Source organism: Globicephala melas, chromosome 3, assembly GCF_963455315.2.
Source record: "Globicephala melas chromosome 3, mGloMel1.2, whole genome shotgun sequence".
NCBI lineage: Eukaryota > Metazoa > Chordata > Mammalia > Artiodactyla > Delphinidae > Globicephala > Globicephala melas.
This window is the reverse complement of record NC_083316.1, coordinates 49,546,653-49,568,377: the sequence shown is the minus strand read 5'-3', so window position 1 is coordinate 49,568,377 and position 21,725 is coordinate 49,546,653. Positions and strand designations below refer to the sequence as shown.

General features: G+C 36.8%; 1 non-coding gene and 1 pseudogene across 1 annotated transcript; both read right to left on the bottom strand.

Annotated features, from left to right (window-relative positions):
- Positions 1–21,725, bottom strand: part of LOC115848388 (small ribosomal subunit protein eS12-like) — a 93,629-nt pseudogene that overhangs the window by 39,879 nt on the left and 32,025 nt on the right.
- Positions 19,345–19,452, bottom strand: LOC115848562 (U6 spliceosomal RNA). The gene has a single exon (XR_004037744.1). It is a non-coding gene; the product is annotated as a U6 spliceosomal RNA (small nuclear RNA).

The following is a 21,725-nucleotide window of genomic DNA, read 5'->3' as shown; positions in this document are numbered from 1 at the left end:
TTCTCCAGGATAGATCATATCTTGGGTCACAAATCTAGCCTTGGTAAATTTAAGGAAATTGAAATCGTATCAAATACCTTTTCTGACCACAACACTATGAGACTAGATATCAATTACAGGAAAAGATCTGTAAAAAGTACAAACACATGGAGGCTAAGCAACACACTACTTAATAACAAAGTGATCACTGAAGAAATCAAAGAGGAAATCAAAAAATACCTAGAAACAAATGACAATGGAGACACAACAAGCCAAAACCTATGGGATGCAACAAAAACAGTTCTAAGAGGGAAGTTTATAGCAATACAATCCTACCTCAAGAAACAGGAAACATTTCAAATAAACAACCTAACCTTGCACCTAAAGCAATTAGAGAAAGAAGAACAAAAGAAACCCAAATTTAGCAGAAGGAAAGAAATCATAAAGATCAGAGCAGAAATAAATGAAAAAGAAATGAAGGAAACAATAGCAAAGATCAATAAAACTAAAAGCTGGTTCTTTGAGACGATAAACAAAATTGATAAACCATTAGCCAGACTCATCAAGAAAAAAAGGGAGAAGACTCAAATCAACAGAATTAGAAATGAAAAAGGAGAAGTAACAACTGACACTGCAGAAATACAAAAGATCATGAGAGATTACTACAAGCAACTCTATGCCAATAAAATGGACAACCTGGAAGAAATGGACAAATTCTTAGAAATGCACAACCTGCCAAGACTGAACCAGGAAGAAATAGAAAATATGAACAGACCAGTCACAAGCACTGAAATTGAAACTGTGATTAAAAATCTTCCAACAAACAAAAGCCCACTACCAGATGGCTTCACAGGCGAATTCTATCAAACATTTAGAGAAGAGCTAACACCTATCCTTCTCAAACTCTTCCAAAATATAGCAGAGGAAGGAACACTCCCAAACTCATTCTATGAGGCCAACATCACCCTGATACCAAAACCAGACAAAGATGTCACAAAGAAAGAAAACTACAGGCCAATATCACTGATGAACATAGATGCTAAATTCCTCAACAAAATACTAGCAAACAGAATCCAACAGCACATTTAAAGGATCATACACCATGATCAAGTGGGGTTTATTCCAGGAATGCAAGCATTCTTCAATATACACAAATCAATCAATGTGATACACCATATTAACAAATTGAAGGAGAAAAACCATATGGTCATCTCAATACGTGGAAGCTTTTGACAAAATTCAACACCCATTTACGACAAAAACCTTGCAGAAAGTGGGCATAGAGGGAACTTTCATCAACATAATAAAGGTCATAAATGACAAACCCACAGCCAACATTATCCTCAATGGTGAAAAACTGAAAGCATTTCCACTAAGATCAGGAACAAGACAAGGTTGCCCACTCTCACCACTCTTATTCAACATAGTTTTGGAAGTTCTAGCCACAGCAATCAGAGAAGAAAAATAAATAAAAGGAATCCAAATCGGAAAAGAAGTAAAGGTGTCACTGTTCGCAGGTGACATGATACTATACATAGAGAATCCTAAAGATGCTACCAGAAAACTACTAAAGCTAATCAATGAATTTGGTAAAGTAGCAGGATACAAAATTAATGCATAGAAATCTCTGGCATTCTTATACACTAATGATGAAAAATATGAAAGTGAAATCAAGAAAACACTCCCATTTACCACTGCAACAAAAAGAATAAAATATCTAGGAATAAATCTACCTAAGGAGATAAAAGACCTATATGCAGAAAATTATAAGACACTGATGAAAGAAATTAAAGATGATACAAAGGGATATACCATGTTCTTGAAATGGAAGAATCAACATTGTGAAAATGACTCTACTACACAAAGCAATCTACAGATTCAATGAAATCCCTATCAGACTACCACTGGCATTTTTTACAGAACTAGAACAAAAAAATTCACAATTTGTATGGAAACACAAAAGACCCCGAATAGCCAAAGCAATCTTGAGAACGAAAAATGGAGCTGGAGGAATCAGGCTCTCTGACTTCAGACTATACTACAAAGCTACAGTAATCAAGACAGTATGGTACTGGCACAAAAACAGAAATATAGATCAACGGAACAGGATAGAAAGCCCAGAGATAAACCCCTGTACATATGGTCCCCTTATCTTTGATAAAGGAGGCAAGAATATACAGTGGAGAAAAGACAGTTTCTTCAATAAATGGTGCTGTGAAAACTGGGCAGGTAAATGTAAAAGTATGAAATTAGAACACTCCCTAACACCATACACAAAAATAAACTCAAAATGGATTAAAGACCTAAATGTAAGGCCAGACACTACAAAATTCTTAGAGGAAAACATAGGCAGAACACTCTATGACATAAATCACAGCAAGGTCCTTTTTGACCCACCTCCTAGAGAAATGGAAATAAAAAAATATAAACAAATGGGACTTAATGAAACTTAAAAGCATTTGCACAGCAAAGGAAACCATAAACAAGATGAAAAGCCAACCCTCAGAATGGGAGAAAATATTTGCGAATGAAGCAACTGACAAAGGATTAACCTCCAGAATTTACAAGCAGCTCATGCAGCTCAAATAAAACAAAAAACAAACAAACAAAAAAAACAAAAAAAACCTACCAATCAAAAATGGGCAGATGACCTAAATAGACATTTCTCCAAAGAAGATAATCAGATTGCCAACAAACACATGAAAGAATGCTCAACATCATTAATCATTAGAGAAATACAAATCAAAACTACAATGAGATATCATCTCACACCAGTCAGAATGGCCATCATCAAAAAATCTAGAAACAATAAATGCTGGAGAGGGTGTGGAGAAAAGGGAACACTCTTGCAGTGTTGGTGGGAATGTGAATTGGTACAGCCACTATGGAGAACAGTATGGAGGTTCCTTAAAAAACTACAAATAGAACTACCATATGACCCAGCAATCCCACTACTGGGCATATACCCTGAGAAAACCAAAATTCAAAAAGAGTCATGTACCAAAATGTTCATTGCAGCTCTATTTACAATAACCCAGAGATGGAAACAACTTAAGTGTCCATCATTGGATGAATGGATAAAGAAGATGTGGCACATATATAGAATGGAATATTACTCAGCCATAAAAAGAAACGAAATTGAGCTATTTGTAATGATGTGGATAGACCTAGAGTATGTCATACAGAGTGAAGTAAGTCAGAAAGAAAAAGACAAATACCGTATGCTAACACATATATATGGAATTTAAGAAAAAAAAATGTCATGAAGAACCTAGGGGTAAGACAGGAATAAAGACACAGACCTACTGGAGAACGGACTTGAGGATATGGGGAGGGGGAAGGGTGAGCTGTGACAAAGTGAGAGAGAGGCATGGACATATATATATACACTAACAAATGTAAGGTAGATAGCTAGTGGGAAGCAGCCGCATGGCACAGGTATATCGGCTCGGTGCTTTGTGACTGCCTGGAGGGGTGGGATAGGGTGGGTGGGAGGGAGGGAGATGCAAGAGGGAAGAGATATGGTAACATATGTATATATATAACTGATTCACTTTGTTATAAAGCAGAAACTAACACACCATTGAAAAGCAATTATACCCCAATAAAGTTGTTAAAAAAAAAACTACAAATAGAACTACCATACAACCCAGCAATCCTACCACTGGGCATATACCCTGAGAATACCATAATTCAAAAAGAGTCATGTACCAAAATGTTCATTGCAGCTCTATTTACAATAGCCAGGACATGGAAGCAACCCAAGTGTCCATCAGCAGATGAATGGATAAAGAAGATGTGGCACATATATACAATGGAATATTACTCAGCCATACAAAGAAATGAAATTGAGTTATTTATAGTGAGGTGGATGGACCTGGAGTCTGTCATACAGAGTGAAGTAAGTCAGAAGGAGAAAAACAAATACCGTATGCTAACACATATATATAGAATCTAAGAAAAAAAATGTCATTAAGAGCCTAGGAGTAGGATGGGAATAAAGACACAGACCTACTAGAGCATGGCCTTGAGGATATGGGGAGAGGGAAGGGTAAGCTGTGACGAAGTGAGAGAGTGGCGTGGACATATATACACTACCAAACGTAGGGTGGATAGCTAGTGGGAAGCAGCCACGTGGCACAGGGAGATCAACTAGGTGGTTTGTGACCACCTAGATGGTGGGATAGGGAGGGTCAGTGGGAGGGAGATGCAAGAGGGAAGAGATATGGGAACATATGTATATGTATAACTGACTCACTTGGTTGTAAAGCAGAAACTAATACACCATTGTAAAGCAATTATACTCCAATAAAGATGTTAAAAAGATATTTGGAATAAAAGAGGGTAAATTGTAAGGCAAAAATTTTTATGTTAGAAGTCTATTGATATAATAGACCAGTAAAGATGAAAACACAGATGAGATGTCAAATTCCAAAAATACATATAACTTTCAAAAACTGGCTCAAGAAGACCCCTACTATTTACATAAACATTACATAATTTGAGTAAGAAGTTAAAAACATGTCTCCACAAAGAAAACTCCAGACCCAGACAGTCCAATAGGTGAGTTCCATGAAACTAGCAAGGAACAGGTAATTCCAATTTACAAGACTTGTCCAGAGTTTTATAAAAAAAAAAAAGAGGGCCAACTCCTGAAATTGTTTATGAAATTAGTGTAACTAGAAACCAAAACCAAGCAAGTACAATATGGGAAAAGAAAACAATAGACTGACCTCACGCAGGAACACACATTCAAAATCATAAACAAAATATAGACAAGCCAAATCCTGAATTATGTGAAAAATATAGTAAACCATAGGCAAGTTTTTTTTTTTACACAGGAATGCAAAGTTGGTTAACTTTTTAAAACTCCAATTAATTTAATTTATTACATTAATGGATTAAAGGAGAAAACAATAGAATCTTATCAATAATGAAGGAAAATAACTTAAAATTCATTACCCCTTTATGATAAACAATTCAGCACATCAGCCCAAAAAAGAAAAAAACCCAAACAAACAAACATAACAAGCTAGCAAAATAAGAGAACTATCTTACCTGATAAAATGATAAATGTGGTATTTATAAAATGTATAGCAAACACAGTGATATGGCCAGATTTGTGATTAGGGGCTTTATCTTACTGGTTAAACAAAGAACTCTGAACTTTGGGGGGACTATTTTGGAGAATATTAAAGGACTTCAAGCAGATTCTCTGTCCATTTTGAAAAGATATTTCTATGGAATATGTAAGAGAAAAATTAAAATATAGGTCATGGTCTACAATCTAGTGTGTAACTCAAATAGAGAGGAATTGGAAGATTTGGAAATGAAGGGAGCGATATGAGATATTGAAGTAAAACAAAGTAAAAGATATCTTAATCCCAAACTCCTAATTTATCATATACACATTACTATATATAACATAGATAATCAACAAGGACCTACTTTATAGCAGAGGGAACTCTACTCAATATTCCGTAATAACATATAAGGGAAAAAAATCTGGAAAAGGATGGATATATGTATATGTATAAGTGAACCACTTTGTTATACACTTGAAACTAACACAACATTGTAAATCAACTATATCCCAATATAAAATAAAAATTACATTTAAAAAAAAGTAAAAGACTTTTAAAGAATTGCCTGTAAAGGGAGGAGAAGCAGAAATAGTGAAGATGTTTAGCTTTATTGAGTAGACACTGGGGGAAACAGGTAAGTCTCACTACCTGGAGGTGGGACATAGAACTACCCTTTAGGCAGCTGTGTGTACAAGTGTAAAGCTCAGCAGAATTGTGAGTGGTAACAGTAAGTGTAGTGCTTGAAGCCATTCATTCAGAGGAGGTCATCCAAAGAGTAGGTACAGAGGTACGTTTAAATGGAAAACAAAAATAAAAAGAGGAGCATGAAAAGCCAAGGAAATCAGAGGAGAACTAAAGGAGACTTCTGTCATTAAAGGTTTTAAGAAGAAAAAACTGGCCAACCATGTAAAATACTACAAAGCTATAATTCCCTTTTGTTCCCTCATTTTTCACCAATCATAAATCTTCAAATCACACAAGATCTTTTGCAAAGACCATTAATGTATATCTGTGAGCCAGCACTATCAGATCTGTATAAAGAAAAAAAATAGATATTTATCCCCACCTCTTACCTTGCCTTAATAGAAAGCTAGTTAGCTTCATCTGCCCCAGCAGAGTAAAACAGCTGTCATTAAGGAGGCATTGGTTAGAACAAAGTCTCTACTAACTGAATTATACCTAAGACTACAACAGTACATTGGAAAATGTTTCTCACAGAAAATGAGACAAATAATATGACTGCAATTATCAATGGACTTCCAATTACTGAGCTTGATAAAGGGAGAATAGAACCCAACCAAGGCAAAATGTCAGGATAAAGGTGCCGTAAGTGGACAATGGCAAAAGTGTCCATGGGAGATTAATGCTAATTCATTTAAATCCACTTAAGAGCTAATTTCCAAGAATTTAATCAAGTACAATGTTTTCTTTCTTTTTCTCAGAAAAAAAAGAAACAGCAACATAGATAAAAGAAGGAAAATATATTCTATTTTGCTACTCTTTCAACAGGCCTCACTTAATTCCATTCTAAACCCAATTCTACTCGCCAGAAATGACTTTTTTAACAGCTTTATTGAGGTATAATTGACATACAATAAACTGCACATATTTGAAGTGCACATTATGCTGTTTCGATCACTGCAATCAAAATAATTAGTATGTCCATCACTCCCAAAATTTCCTTATGTCCCTTTGTAAACCTTTCCTCCTTCCTCCTGTCCCCAACATACCACCCCCATATTTCCAGCCAGCCACTGATCTAATTTCTGTCACTATAGATCAGTTTATATTTTCTAGAACTTCACATAAATAGAACCCTACCTTGTATTACGTTCTTAGGACTGCCGTAACAAATTACCACAGGCCAAGTGACTTAAAACAACAGAAATGTATTCTCTAATAGTTCTAGGACTAGAAGTCTGAAATGAATGTGTTGATAAGACCACATTCTCTCTGAAGGCCCTAAAGAAGATGCCCTCCTTGACTCTTCTAGCTTCTGATAGTTGCTGGCAATCCTTGGCATTTCCTGTCTTGTGGCAGCATAACTCCAGTATCTGCCTCCGCCTTCACATGGTCTTCTTCCCTGTGTCTCCTCTATGTCTCTGTGTGTCCCCAAAGCTCTCTCTCCTTATAAGGAAATCAGTCATTGGATAATCCAGCAAAGAGTCTATTTTCAAATAAGGTCACATTCACAAGTACCATGCCTTAGGATTTCAACACACCTTTTGGGGACCAGAATTCAATCCATAATAGTCTGCCCCTGGTCTCCCAAAATTCATATCCTTCCCAAGTACAAAATACATTCACCCCTTTCCAACCTCCTCAAAAGACTTAACCCATTCTAGCACCAACTCTAAATCCAAAAATCTCATCTAAATGTCATTAACACAAAAAGTCCCAAAACTCATCTTCTAAATTATCTAAATCAAGTATAATAAGACTTGGGTTATGCTCCATCTTGGGGTAAAATTCTTCCCCACCTGTGGGCCTGTGAAACTAACAAACTAGTTATTTGCTCCCAAAATACAATGGTGGGACAGGTATAGAATAGATATTCCCATTCCATTTGGGAAGGAATAAAGATGTTGCAGTTCCCAAGAACATCTCAAACCCAGCAAGGTAAATTTCATTAGGTTTCAAGGCATGAGAATACTCCTGGCGTCCTGAAAATGAGTCTATCTTTTCAGTCATCTGTGTTTTTTATACATTTAAGGTAAAAATAACTTTCTCTGAACCTGATTAATTCAGTGTTTATTGTAGTGACTCCTGGACCATCTCATAGGTAGATCAGGTAACAGAATTAAAGAGCTTCCAGGTCTTATGGTTTATACCTCTAGGGAGACACAAAGTCCTATTGGTGGGCAGGAAATGTAGACCAACTTCAACTCTATAATTCAGGTATTAAGATTTCTACCTCTCTACTTATTTAGATATAACTTTTTAGTCATGAAGAAGCTTCCTGCTTATCCCTAGATAGAATTTTATAGTAAGGATACCATGCCCTATTACAATGGACAAATTGTATGTCTTGATTTTAACTAACAAGAAACCGAGGTGACCTTCCAAAGGCATTCTTTAACTTACTCTGCTGTATTAATCATGGAAATGTAGGCTGAGGCCACGTTTACCATGACTAGTTGTTTCTCTAGATCTTTTTAAAATTTTCCTGGGCTTTCAAGCTGTTTATTCATGTCAAACTGCATCAATGTACTTATTTGCATACCCTGTATAGGACTTTTCTTAACCTCTCCAGTTCCTACTCCTAGGGCACCATTAACTGCAGTCTCTTTTTACTCTGTATGGTCCTTGTAGGGATCAGAGAGAAGTGAAGTTAGCATTATGTAGCCCCACACTGATGCTCTAGAGTTCAAAAAATTTGAAGCTAGACTCGGGGGGTAATAGTCAACGCTTATTATCCCCCTGTTGGTATAATGAAATATAATTACTGCACTTTAACAGTGTTTAGTAATTACAGAATCCCACTTTCATAAAAAGAGAGGGCACGATTAGTAAATAAGTTATATTTTTTGACCACCTTGAGGAACCAGTGCAGGGCTTGGCTAGAGTTGTTAGGGTGAATGTGTTGGAGTCTTCGAATCCCCCCAATATTCACAGATGCAGATGTCACTATTTGGGGATGACATCCTGCTCCACCAAGCTGGTCTACAGGTCTAGTACTTTATCTTCAAAGCCAACATCCAAAATACCTGTATCAACCTAAATGGGAAAAGAATTTGAAAAAGAATAGATACATATATGTATAACTGAATCACTTTGCTATACACCTGAAACTAACACAACATTGTTAATCAAATATACTCCAATATAAAATAAAACGTTTAAAAAAAGAAAAAAGACAATGACAGGAAAATAATTACTGCCAAATCCAGCAATTAGGAATCGTTTTGGTAAAATGGTAGGAATAGATGCCAAGACGCAATGAGTTGAAAAATTACAAATAAATTAAACTAATTATTAAAGAACACTCCTCAAAATTTTTTAGAAATAAAGAGAAGAAACGGGGTAGGAGCTAAAATTAGATGCTCTGATAAAGAAGCCAAGAAAGAAAAATGAAGATACTCCAAATGGGAGGCTGAGTGAGGCTGGAGATAATGGAAGACAATACACCAGATGAAGGTCACTCAACTGGGGCTCAAAGAACATCCAAATAAGTTAGCTGCTATTATCAGGGAAGTGATTTGTTTAGTTTTGTAGAGGAAGTTCTATAAGTAGTCAGTCAAGGTTCCAGAAGAAATGTGAATTCCCACTTTGAGATCCTGTGTTAGGGTTATTGCTCACACTGCCTTTTCTTTCAAGTCGTCACAGACTGTATATAAAGCTTTTTTAACTGATATATTCCATAACATGTTTTGTAATGAGCTATTAGAGAATGTACTATACTTGCAGCTAATAATCATTTTATAACACTGAATTAAACATTTTAAAAGCATATTAATTTCTATGTTATCAACAAGACCTTAACATCCTTATGCATAACAAACATACCAAAAAGGTAGAATTCTTCTAAAAACTACCAGAAAGTGTTAGAAGATGAGGTCTCATTTAAATGCTAATTAATTTTTTTTTTCACATAGCAGACATTTTCAGAGTTAACCTTATTTGGCCATAGTTTATAGCAAAATAATAAAACTGACTTTCAAAAGAGTTTAACTTTTTGCATTTCTAGAAGATTATAATTATTCCTCTGTCCTCTGAGGCTTATAATTTGATAGCCTGTCACTCTTAATAAATAGACCAGTTTTGCAATTCTAATATAATCCTATCACATCTTATTATTAGATGATCATTAATACTTAAACCCAATGATCTATTCTTGCCCTCTGTTAATATATACTGTCATCCCTTATAAAAGAGATTAAAGGAAACAGAGAGTGTGTTCTCCCTGGGGAGAGGGATGAAATTTGTAATAAACTGGCAAGTAAACCTCATGAATAGCTTCTACACAGTGTCCCCATTCTGATCTAAATCTTTAACCAGTTCAAAAAATAAATAACTAAAAAGTAAAAATACGGATAGGACATAATGAGCCCAAGCACAAACCATGTCAAGAGAGAATCTACTGGAACAATGTCCTTGCTCAGACAACTAAAGGACCACATCTACGTTTCTACCTCTAACTCACTTCTACTTTAGATTTGAGGAGCCTGTGGAATAGTCCAAGTGTCCAAATATTGAACAGGATGCTAAATATCTCACAAGAAAGGGTAGCTGGAAACAACTTGATTTCTGTTTTAGCACTTTCTGTGTTAGCCTTTGATGTTCTAGTGATGAGGCTTTCATGTCTGCTTATTTTCTGGACTCTCAGACCTAGCATTCACTCCTTCATGTTACCTCAAAGCCAAGAGTATTTATACAAAAAGAAATTGGGGAAAAAACAAAGTGGAAGACCAAGTGTATTTGCTTCAGTAGGAGTGGGTTAATAAGGGGGAGAAAGAGTCAAGCAGGAGAGCACCACTGGAGAAAACCCCTCAAACTCTTTTTCTTCTCATGAGTCTCCCTCCAAGATGTGATAACTACTTTTAAAGGTGAGGTTTCCAACAACAGAGAACAATGGTGTCATAAATTACTATTTATTTATTTCAACATTTTGTTAAATAGTAATTTTCCCTAGTGGCTAAAACCAGATAGAATGTTATGGTATTAATGGTTCTTGGCTGTGAGGCTTATATTTCATTTGCAATCAAATCAGCAGGCTCCTCATCCTCTAAAGCAATCTGGATTTAAAAAAAAGAAAAGATACAGCCATCAGAATACTCAAGAGGAAACAAAACCGCACAATAAGGAAGAAAAACCTTTTCAAATTAATTTTTCAAAGGCTCCTAGATGTTATAGCATTAGGAAACCTCCTCCTGGTGTAATTAATGAAGTCTCTGCACTTAAAATGGACCCAAAGCAAATTTAGAATCTTTATTTTAATTAAAAAGGGCTCCGCTGTGAAGAAGTGACCTTCTTGACACCAAAAGGCATAGGACAGAACAAGGCAGAATACTTACAAGAGAACTAATGTAATAAACCTGAAAATCTGAAGGAGATCAAGAGGGATACAATTCTCTCAGCCAGAGCTGACCAAGGTTTTCACTATTTCCTTAGAAAGGAGAAAGTAAAATGCTAATCTCAAAACCCCAGTCTATAACATTTTAGTTGTTGCATCTTCAAAATAGCTAAATTCTATAAAGTTCTAAGTCTGTAACTCGTGTTCAGTCATTTACAACATACCTTTTTGTTGTTCTGATGAAGCCCCTCTGGGAGTGGGATTTATAGTTATGTGGCCCGTGTGGACCCTGATGGACAAGGGCTGGTGCCCAGAATGGGCAGATCACCCAAGTAAGCCCACCTTGCAGAATAGTACCTTAACATTTATTCCTGAGTAAGAGAATTATAACACCTGATTTTATTCATTCTTCTACAAGCATTCATTGAGCACCTACAATGTGTACTGCCTTCTGAGAAATACAAAAATAACAATTCTTGGGTGGGTAAGAAGAGGGTTCCTAAGGCATATGAATAAATGCCAAATTAAGGACATATCAAAATCTCCTGATTCCTCCTTAAAATTACTCTACCCCCCCCCCAACTATTCTGCAATGGCACATGGCCACACATCTCTTACAAACATTTCTACTCTATTATAGTTAGTTACTAGGGAGAAGTTACTGACATTTAAGTTTATGTGCCCAGGGTATTAAAAATATAGTGGGTGCTTTGGAGTATGTCTTTGGAATGAATTAATGAATTCAAAGAACAGAGACTTTACTTTTAGTTCATGTGATCTCTGGAAAGATATCAAGAAGAAGAAGGAAACTCAACAGACATGAAACAAAGAAATTATGATAGAAATAGTGGTGGGACATAATTTAGGAGAAAATGCCTCTGGTCTGGATAATGTAACTGGAAGATGTGCACCCTGTCTCCTGCTTCAGAGTTCTCCTCCCCTATGATCTACTCCTAGATCAGCCATCAAAATGTAACACCTACAAAAAATGAACAATTACTTAAGACAACTGGAGCTGATTTTTATTTTAATTCAATCTTCAAGACATATTCAGGTAATGGAGGGAAAAGAAACTTTTGATTTGAATTTTCCAGACAAATTATAGCTGTAGACATAGCGCTATTTTTCAGTGAAGTTCCATTCTCTTAAGACATTTTGTCTATTTATTGCATGTTATGGGCTAAATTGGGTCCCATCAAAAATTCTTATGGCCAACAAACACATGAAAGAATGCTCAACATCATTAATCATTAGAGAAATGCAAATCAAAACTACAATGAGATATCATCTCACATCAGTCAGAATGGCCATGATCAAAAAACCTAGAAACAATAAATGCTGGAGAGGGTGTGGAGAAAAGGGGACACTCTTGCACTGCTGGTGGGAATATGAATTGGTACAGCCACTATGGAGAACAGTATGGAGGTTCCTTAAAACACTACAAATAGAATTACCATATGACGCAGCAATCCCACTACTGGGCATATACCCTGAGAAAACCATAATTCAAAAAGAGTCATGGGGCTTCCCTGGTGGCGCAGTGGTTGAGAGTCCGCCTGCCGATGCAGGGGACACGGGTTCGTGTCCCGGTCTGGGAAGATCCCACATGCTGTGGAGCAGCTGGGCCCGTGAGCCATGGCCACTGAGCCTGCGTGTCTGGAGCCTGTGCTCCACAATGGGAGAGGCCACAACAGTGAGAGGCCCATGTACCGCAAAAAAAAATAAAAATAAAAATAAAAAGTATAAAAAAAAAAAAAGAGTCATGTACCAAAATGTTCATTGCAGCTCTATTTACAATAGCCCAGAGATGGAAACAACTTAAGTGTCCATCATTGGATGAATGGATAAAGAAGATGTGGCACATATATACAATGGAATATTACTCAGCCATAAAAAGAAACGAAATTGAGGTATCTGTAATGAGGTGGATAGACCTAGAGTCTGTCATACAGAGTGAAGTAAATCAGAAAGAGAAAGACAAATACCGTATGCTAACACATATATATGGAATTTAAGAAAAAAATGTCATGAAGAACCTAGGGGAAAGACAGGAATAAAGACACAGAGCTACTAGAGAATGGACTTGAGGATATGGGAAGGGGGAGGGGGACCTGTGACAAAGTGAGAGAGAGGCATGGACATATATACACTACCAAACGTAAGGTAGATAGCTAGTGGGAAGCAGTCGCATAGCACAGGGAGATCAGCTAGGTGCTTTGTGACCGCCTGGAGGGGTGGGACAGGGAGGGTGGGAGGGAGGGAGACACAAGAGGGAAGAGATATGGGAACATATGTATATGTATAACTGATTCACTTTGTTATAAAGCAGAAACTAACACACCATTGTAAAACAACTATACCCCAATAAAGATGTTTAAAAAAAAATTCATATGTAGGGCTTCCCAGGTGGCACAGCGGTTGAGAGTCCACCTGCCGATGCAGGGGACACGGGTTCGTGCCCCGGTCTGGGAAGATCCCACATGCCGCGGAGTGGCTAGGCCCGTGAGCCATGGCCGCTGAGCTAGCACGTCCGGAGCCTGTGCTCCACAACGGGAGAGGTCACAACAGTGAGAGGCCCGCGTACTGAAAAAAAAAAAAAAATTCATATGTTGCAATCCTAATACCCCCATACCTCAGAATTTAATTGTATTTATTTATTTATTGGCCATAAATGCATGAGTTTATTTCTGGAAACACAATTGCATTCCACTGATCTATATGTCTATCATTACACCAGTGTCATACTGTTTTATTTTTTTAATAGATCTTTATTGAAGTATAATTGCTTCACAATATTGGTTAGTTTCTGTTGTTTAACAAACTGAATCAGCCATATGCATATATATTGTCCCCATATCCCCTGCGTCTTGAGCCTCCCTCCACCCTCCCTATCCCACCCCTCTAGGTCATCACAAAGCACCAAGCTGATCTCCCTGTGCTATGCAGCTGCCTCCCACTAGCTAACTATTTTACATTCGGTAGTGTATATATGTCGATGCTACTTTCACTTCACCCCAGCTTCCCTCTCCCACCCTGTGTCCTCAAGTCCATTCTCTATGACTACATCTTTTATTTCTGCTCTGCAACTAGGTTCATCAATACCAATTTTATTTTTTTTAGGTTCCATACATATGTGTTAGCATATGGTATTTGTGTTTCTCTTGCTGACTTACTTCACTCTTTATGACAGACTCTAGGTCCATCCACCTCACTACAAATAACTCAATTTCATTTCTTTTTATGACTGAGTAATATTCCATTGTATATATGTGACACATCTTCTTTATCCATTCATCTGTTGATTGACATTTAGGTTGGTTCCATGCTCTGGCTATTGGAAATAGTGCTGCAATGAACATTGTGGTACATGTCTCTTTTTGAATTGTGGTTTTATCAGGGTATATGCCCAGTAGTGGGATTGCTGGGTGATACGGCAGTTCTATTTTAGTTTTTTAAAGAAGCTCCATTCTGTTTTCCATGGTGATTGTATCAATTTACATTCCCACAAACAGTGCAGGAGGGTTCCCTTTTTAACCACACCCTTTCCAGCATTTTTCTAGATTTTTTGATGATGGCCATTCTGACTGGTGTGAGGTGAAACCTCATTGTAGTTTTGGTTTCCATTTCTATAATAATTAGTGATGTTGAGCATTTTTTCATGTGCCTCCTGGCCAGCTGTACATCTTCTTTGGTGAAATGTCTATTTAGGTCTTCCACCCATTTTTTAACTGTATTGTTTGTTTTTTTGATATTGAGCTCCATGAGCTGTTTGTATATTTTGGATATTAATCCTTTGTCTGTTGTTTCATTTGCAAATATTTTCTCCCATTCTGAGGGCTGTCTTTTTGTTGTTTATGGTTGCCTTTGCTGTGCAAAAGCTTTGAAGTTTCATTAGGTTCCATTTGTTTGTTTTTGTTTTTATTTGCATTACTCCAGGAGGTGGATCAAAAAAGATCTTGCTGTGATTTATGTCAAAGAGTGTTCTTCCTATGTTTTCCTCTAAGAGTTTTATAGTGTCCGGTCTTACATTTAGGTCTTCAATCCATTTTGAGTTTATTTTTGAGTATGTTGTTAGGGAGTGTTCTAATTTCATTCTTTTCCGTGTAGCTGTCCAGTTTTCCCAGCTCCACTTATTGAAGAGGCTGTCTTTTCTCCTCCTTTGTATGCTCTTGCCTCCTTTGTCATAAATTAGGTGTCCATATGTGCATGGGTTTATCTCTGGGCATTCTATCCTGTACTACTGATCTATATCTCTGTTTTCGTGCCAGTACCATACTGTCTTGATTACTGTAGCTCTGTGGTATAATTTGAAGTTCGGGAGCCTGATTCCTCCAACTCCATTTTTTTCCTCAAGATTGCTTTGGCTATTCAGTGTCTTTTGTGTTTCCATACAAATTGTAAAATTTTTTGTTCTAATTCTGTGAAGAATGCCATTGGTAGTTTGATAGGGATTGCACTGAATCTGTAGATTGCTTTGGGTGGTATAGTCATTTTCACAACATTGATTCTTCCAATCCAAAACATGGTATATTTCTCCATCTGTTTATGTCATCTTTGATTTCCTTCATTAGCGTTTTATAGTGTTCTGAATACAAGTCTTTCGCCTCCTTAGGCAGAGGGAGAAAGACTTAGGCAGGTTTATTCCTAGGTATTTTATTCTTTTTGTTGCAATGGTAAATGGGAGTGTTTCCTTAGTTTCTCTTCTGATTTTTCATTGTTGGTGTATAGGAATGCCAGAGATTTCTCTGCATTAATTTTGTATCCTGCAACCTTACCAAATTCATTGATTAGTTCTAGGAGTTTTCTGGGGGCATCTTTAGGATTTTCTATGTATAGTATCATGTCATCTGCAAAGAGTGACAGTTTTACTTCTTCTTTTCCAATTTGTATTACTTTTGTTTCTTTTTCTTCTCTGATTGCCATGGATAGGACTTCCAAAACTATGTTAAATAACAAGTTTTTTAACAAGTTTTTAACAAGACATCCTTGTCTTGTTCCTGATCTTAGAGGAAATGTTTTTAGTTTTTCACCATTGAGTATAATGCTTCCTGTGGGTTTGTCATATATGGTCTTTATTATGTTGAGGTAGGTTCTCTCTATGTGCATTCTCTCGAGAGATTTTATCATAAATGGGTGTTGAATTTTGTTAAAGCTTTTTCTGCATCTATTGAGATGATCATGTGGTTTTTATTCCTTAATTTATTAATGTGGTGTATCACATTGATTGATTTGCATATACTGAAGAATCCATGCATCCCTGTGATAAATCTCACTTGATCATGGTGGATGATCCTTTTAATGTGTTGTTGAATTCTGTTTGCTAGTATTTTGTTCAGGATTTCTGCATCTATGTTCATCAGTCATATTCATCTGTAATTTTCTTTTTTTGTGATATCTTTTTCTGGTTTTGGTTTCAGGGGATGGTGGCTTCATAGAATGAATTTGGGAGTGTTTCTCCCTCTGCAATTTTTTGGAAAAGTTTGATAAGGATCAGTGTTAGCTCTTCTCTAAATGTTTCACAGAATTTGCCTGTGAAGCCATCTGGTCCTGGACTTTTGTTTGTTGGAAGATTTTAAATTATGGTTTCAATTTCATTGCTTGTGATAGGTCTATTCATATTTTTTAATTCTTCCTGGTTCAGTCTTGGAAAATTGTACCTTTCCAAGAATTTGTCCACTTCTTCATGGTTGTCCATTTTATTGGCATATAGTTTGTAGTATTCTCTTACAAATCTTTGTATTTCTGCAGTGTCAGTTGTGATTTTTCCTTTTTCATTTCTAATTTTATTGATTTGAGTCCTCTCCCTTTTTCTCTTGATGAGTCTGGCTAAGGGTTTATCAATTTTGTTTATCTTCTCAAAGAACCAGCTTTTAGTTTTATTGATCTTTGCTATTGTTTTCTTCATTACTATTTTATTTCTGCTCTGATCTTTATGATTTCTTTCCTTCTACTGACTTTGGGTTTTCTTTGATCTTCTTTCTCTAGTTGTTTTAGGTGTAGGGGTAGACTGTTTGAGATTTTTCTTGAGGTGAGATTGAATTGCTATAAACTTCCCTCTTAGAACTGCTTTTGCTGCGTCCCATAGATTTTGGGTTGTCGTGTTTTTGTTGTCATTTGTTTCTATGTATCTTTTGATTTCCTCTTTGATTTCTTCAGTCATCTCTTGGTATTTAGTAGCATATTGTTTAGCCTCCATGTGTTTGTGTTTTTTATGTTTTTTTCCCCCTGTAATTTATTTCTAATCTCATAGCGTTGTGGCTGGAAAAGATGCTTGATATGATTTCAATTTTCTTAAATTTACCAAGGCTTGATTTGTGACCCAAGATGTGATCCTGGAGAATGTTCCATGTGCACTTGAGAAGAAAGTGTATTCTGCCACTTTCAGGTGGAATGTTCTATAAATATCAATTAAATCTATCTGGTCTATTGTGTCCTTCAAAGCTTGTGCTTCCTTATTTATTTTCTGTTTGGATGATCTGTCCATTGGTGTAAGTGGGGTGTTAAAGTTCCCTACAATTATTGTGTTACTATCGATTTCTCCTTTCATGGTTGTTGGCATTTGCCTTATGTACGGAGGTGTTCCAATGTTGGGTGCATAAACATTTATAATTGTTATATCTTCTTCTTGGGTTGATTCTTTGATCATTATGTAGTGTTCCTCCTTATCTCTTGTAACAGTCTTTATTTTAAAGTCTATTTTATCTGATATTAGTATTGCTACTGCAGCTTTCTTTTGATTTCCATTTGCATGGAATATCTTTTTCCATCCCTTCACTTTCAGTCTGTATGTGTCCCTAGGTCTGAAGTGGGTCTCTTGTAGACAGCATATATATGGGTCTTGTTTTTGTATCCATTCAGCCAGTCTTTTCTTTTGGTTGGGGCATTTAATCCATTTACAATCAAGGTTATTATCAATATGTATGTTCCTATTACATTTTCTTAATTGTTTTGGATTTGTTTTTGTGGGTCTTTTTTTTTCTCTTGTGCTTCCCACCTAGAGAAGTTTCTTTAGCATTTGTTGTAAAGCTGGTTTTGTGGTGCTGAATTCCCTTAGCTTTCACTTGTCAGAAAAGCTTTTGATTTCTTCATTGAATCTGAATGAGATCCTTGCTGGGTAGTGTAATCTTGGTTGTGGGTTTTTCTCTTTCATCATTTTAAGTATATCCTGCCACTCCCTTCTGGCCTGCAGAGTTTCTGCTGAAAAATCTGCTGATAACCTTATGGGTATTCCCTGGTATGTTATTTTTTGCTTTTTCCTTGATGCTTTTAATATTTTTCTTTGTACTTAACTTTATATAGTTTGATTAATATGTCTCAGTGTGTTTCTCCTTGGGTTTATCCTGTATGGGACTCTCTGCACTTCCTGGATTTGGGTGGGTATTTCCTTTCCCATGTTAGGGAAGTTTTCAACTATAATCACTTCAAATATTTTCTCAGACCCTTACTTTTTCTCTTCTTCTCCTGGGACCCCTATAATTCAAATATTGGTGCATTTAGTGTTGTCCCAGAGGTCTCTGAGATTGTCTTCAATTCTTTTCCTTGTTTTTTCTTTATTCTGCTGCTTGGCAGTTATTTCCACCATTTTGTCTTCCAGCTCACTTATTTGTTCTTCTGCCTCAGTTATTCTGTTATTGATTCCTTCTAGTGTATTTTTCATTTCAGTTATTGTGTTGTTCATCTGTATTTGTTCTTTAGTTCTTCTAGATCTTTGTTAAACATTCCTTGTATTTTCTCAATCCATGCCTCCATTCTATTTCCGAGATTCTGGATCATCTTTACTATCATTACTGTGAATTCTTTTTCATGTTAATTGCCTGTTTCCTCTTCATTTATTTGGTCTTGTAGGTTTTTACCTTGCTCCTTCATCTGTCACATATTTTTTTACCGCCTCATTTTTTTTTATTTTTATGAGTGGGATTGTGTTCCTGTCTTACTGGTTGTTTGGCCTGAGGCTTCCAACACTGTAGTTTGTAGACTGTTGTGTAGAGCTGGGTCTTGGTGCTGAGACAGGGACCTCCATGAGACCTCACTCCAGTAAATATTTCCAGAGGTCTGAGTTTCTCTATTAGTTCAGTGGTTCAGACTCGGAGCTCCCACCACAGAAGCTTCCTTCACCTGACCCCCAGCTCATGAACGAAGATCCCCCAAGCTGCGTGAGTGGCAAAAAAAAAAAAAAAAAATTAGGCTAGGAAACTAACAGGTATGTTAGGAAGAATACAAAAATATTGAAACAACCAGAGGATACATCAGCACCACAATAGAAAAAAAAAAAATGTGGAATGCTTCACGAATTTGTGTGTCATCCCTGCACAGGGACCATGCTAATCTTCTCTGTATCATTCCAATTTTAGTAATATGTGCTGCTGAGGTGAGCACTAATTGTATTTATTAAGAGTCCTTAAAGAGGTAACTGAATTGATATGAGTTCATTGGGGTGAGCCCTAATCCAACATGACTGATGTCCTTATAAGAAAAGGAAGTGTGGACATGGACACATACAGAGGGAAGATGATATGAAGACAACAGGGAGAAAATGGCCATCTAATAAGTCAGAGAGAGGCCTGGAACACATCCTTCCCTCAGAAGAAATCAACTCTGCCAATGCCTTAATTGAGGACTTCCAGCCTCTAGAACTGTGAGAAAATAAATTTCAGTTGTTTAAGTCACCAGCTGTGGAACTTTGTTACGGCAGCCCTAGCAAACTAATACACTGCATTTAAATTTTGTAGCCCTTTAGCCATGCTTCAGTTGTTGTTTCCTTCATTTTTCCTAGGGGATTGGAAAAGTCTGCCCATCTTTGACACTCCCACTTTTGCATGGAGGGGATATTATGTGCAAACCAGTGGCCTTGGAGATAACTGGTCCCTTAGGCTGACTCCCTCCCAGAGAAGGCAAATTCATCCCAGCCACTGAACTATCTCTTAGGGAAAAAAAAAAAGAAAGAAAATATTTCTGTAACGAGGTAATGACCTCTACTGGCAGCTGTGTGGAATTACAGAGATCCCAGTTAGTCTCAAGACTTACGGAGAAAAAAAAATAGAACAGGTTTAAATGTTAAGAAGTGGTGACCTCAGAGGAATTTCTAAGGGAGAACACTGTTACCATCAACCAGTAAATAAATCTAAATTAAAGGAAAGTGTAGCAGAATAAAATAGAAGGAAAACCTTCAAATCATGTGTTGCTTATTGCTGCTGAGGGCAAGGTGGGCGAAAGGGAGGGTCACACCCAGTCAGGGGCATCTCCACACTCACATCCTCTGAAAGATTTCTAGCTCCTTGCTACTCAGAGCGTGCTCTGGGGACCAGCAGCTGAGGTCCCACCACAGAGTTGTTGAATGAAAATCTAAATTTTTTAACAAGCTTCCCAGATGATCTATAAACGCGTTAAAGCTTGAGGTGCATTGCAGACTTATTCAGAAAGGTGACATCTTTGTTCTCCTCTGGTAATTCAAAGGCAAATCAACCTAAAGAAGGTTCTAAGTTCCTAAGCTCATTTTTCTTCACATTAGTGCGTATTATCCAAATACCCATAAAATGTACAGGTTGAATTAACAAATGTTTAATTAGTCATTTTTTTTAAAATTTTTAATCCTGAAAACAACTAATGACAGCTTGGAACTCTCTGATTTCCAGGGTTTTCCATGGAAATGATGATCCTTCTAGCCCTCCTGTTAATCATCCTGTGTCAGGGAAGCAGGAAGTTTGAATTTTAACTCTTCTTAATGAATGCATTTCACATACCAGAATTACCTCGGCAATTTGCTCATGAGCTCTAGAAGGCATTACTAGATTGCAGTTCAAATTCATTTCATCTGCTTCCTAAACTGGCCCTATTGTTCATCTTCACACTATTCTAATGCATGGTACCAAGAAACAGCTACTTTTGTTCAATAAGAAAAACAGTTTTTCTTGTAAGTGCCCCTAAAAGCAGAGTGTATTAATTTGTTTAAAACACAGTTTATATCTGGTGGTGTTCTGGTGAATGTTTAATAACCAGCTTTCAATACAAAGTTGAAGCTATAATTTACAGCACTTGCCAATTGCCATAGTATAAATTCTCCCATCTTGAACAATTTCACGATACCAACATGATCATGAAGTTGGGGAAATATGCACACAGTTGCTTCATGACAGTACAAGCAGGCATCACTATGTATTTCCAAAATACCATCAAATACCTTCCCATTTCCCAGACTACCTTCAAAATACATGTCAGTGCACAGTATATGTGCTGTGCAATTGTACAACCTTAATATATACCAATAGAAAACTACCAGGTTTGGGATAAAATACTAGTTTTATTAATGATGTGATTAATGCTTTTATTATAACAGTAAGATGGTGATATAAAAATTCAATGCTATGAAACTCTCAGGAGCAGAGATTCAAAACAGCTACTCCAAAATTTACTCTAGTAACCTTACCCTTCCCACACTTCCCTGTAGGAGCTGTCTTCTACATAAAGAAGGCTAAGTTTGTATTTAGTGTCCTTGCAACTACCTTAAGGTAGTTCTCCTAGTTATGACAACCCTTCCCACGGTCTTCATTACCAATTACTTTTTGCTGGTAGTTTAAGGCCTTTCAATCTGGGCCAGTCATGCCTCTGGCAGTTTCTGTGCTCCATCTTTAATTTCTCCATCTCACACGAGA